Source organism: Hibiscus syriacus, unplaced genomic scaffold (genome assembly GCF_006381635.1).
Source record: "Hibiscus syriacus cultivar Baekdansim isolate YM2019G1 unplaced genomic scaffold, ASM638163v2 tig00110264_pilon, whole genome shotgun sequence".
NCBI classification, from domain to species: domain Eukaryota; kingdom Viridiplantae; phylum Streptophyta; class Magnoliopsida; order Malvales; family Malvaceae; genus Hibiscus; species Hibiscus syriacus.
The window spans coordinates 240,180-242,144 of record NW_024062653.1 but is presented as its reverse complement, the minus strand read 5'-3'; the positions used below and the strand labels follow the sequence as shown (position 1 = coordinate 242,144).

Here is a 1,965-nt window from a genome sequence, read left to right as displayed (position 1 = left end):
GGCGCATGGGGAGATGGCTGAATTTGTATATATGGTGCTGATCTCCACCTTCAAAGCGAAACCCTCGATCCGGCATAGCTGCAATACATATACACTTTCATAAACCTTGAAGAACATCACTAAAATCTATAGATTGAATGAATTAAGCTTTTACTTACCTTGATTTGGGTCATCAATCTTCTTGCTTCTATACATCTACCGAATGAATTCGAGATATTTAGTTAAAAGGAACTCTCCAAATTCAAGGGTCAATGAAACAATTTAGTAAGATGAGAAAGAAAATAACCTGTAGATGACTCTTCACATGAGCTATGCTAAGGCCTTTGATGTTCATCAATTGATGTACCAACTTGGGTGTTGCTCCTGTGCCAATAAAAGCACACTTTTTATTGCATAAATCAGCAAGAAAATTGAGGGTTTGTGGAGGATTAATCGTCTTACTCTCTTGTCCTCCTAGCCTTTCAATTGCATGAACAAAGCGAAGATGGAGATCGGGCGTCCACCGGAGTCTCGGTGTTTTCGAACGGTTGTACGGCCTTACGGATCCAGAAATAGACTTCTTTCCGTTTCTCGGCTCGATCCTATCATCTTCATCTTTGTTGTTGCTGTTCAGGCTGGTCCTGGAATCCTCCAAGCTATCGAAACTTACCATGTTTCAAAAATCTTGAGGCTCTTTGTTTACAAGTGGATGATCGAAAAAGACTTAGGGTTGAAAGTCATTCCGAGTTTACCCAGATCAAGCAAACAAGGGAATGAATATTTAGACTTTATTATTCTTTAGAAAAATGAACCCTAAGCCCCACTTGTTTACTATATATATATATATATATATATTCATATGAGCTCCATGTAAGTAATTAATATTTCATATTGAAAATTAATATTTGGTAGCTTCATGGTGACCAAACAAACAAATTATAATGATGATGACGAAGATGGTGCCAAGTTTACCAAAAGAAGACCATTGTCTTTCAGTGGAAATTAATTAATTAGATAGATATTTTAATGTTAAAATATATTTATGTTAATTCCATCTTCTGTGATAGATATTTTGTGATATTAATATCTTGATTAGAGGGTGATTAATATAGGGGTTAATTAATGAAGGCAGACCCTATAAATGCGCAGTATAAGAACACCCTGTACACTGTTTGTTGGCTCCAAAAGAAATGGTTAGGGCTTCTCAGCTCGTGACTTCTCTAATAATAATATACACCAATACTATAACATGATGAAAGGAAAGGTCAAATTATGCTCACAATCCTTGTACTCCTTGCATATTCAAAATGTAATCCTCTACTTTTAGTTCAAGGAATTAATTTAGTCTTCCTGAAACACCGGCAAAGGAATCTGCTAAATAAGCAATGTTGAATGTGGAATCGGAAGATTCTTTAGTATTATTTCATAGAAATACAATGATAGTCGATATCTTTTACATGGCTTCAATATAGAGACATATTAACACTTTTACAATTTCTAAGGACTGAATCATAAATTTATTATTTTGGAGACCAAGACCCAAGTACAACTAAAGAAGTGATGGGAGGGGTCATGCCCTCCAAATATTTTGATATAGTGACATTTAGATCCCTATAAGTTTAAATGTTTGACAAATCACACTTTATTTCTAATTTTTGAATTTAAAGAGTTAATAAGATCTTATATTCTCGAAGTTCAATAATTTGACTCCTCTCAATTTTTTATCATGGCTTCGCCCTTGCCATTTGCCAAGGCCTCGCTCGCTCCTCTAACTTCGTCCTCGTTAGTTGTTTCCACACAGCTTTAAATTGGGTCCATGAGTTTTTTATTCATAAAAATGCTACATAATCCAATATAACAACATTTCTTTGACCCTGGTATCAATTAGATTTCAATTATCAAATCAAAAGAATAGAGGGGCTATATTTCAAATGTGAAAAGCGTAAAGGGACTAAGAGCTAATAAATCCATCCACTTTTTGCCAGT

General features: G+C 34.9%; 1 long non-coding RNA gene across 1 annotated transcript; it reads right to left on the bottom strand.

Annotated features, from left to right (window-relative positions):
• On the bottom strand, window positions 1-562 carry LOC120115386. Its single transcript, XR_005515474.1, has 3 exons — window positions 442-562; window positions 287-363; window positions 1-195 (listed from the first exon to the last, which is right to left on the bottom strand). It is a non-coding gene; the product is annotated as an uncharacterized LOC120115386 (long non-coding RNA).
• Window positions 563-1,965: the final 1,403 nt, after the last annotated feature.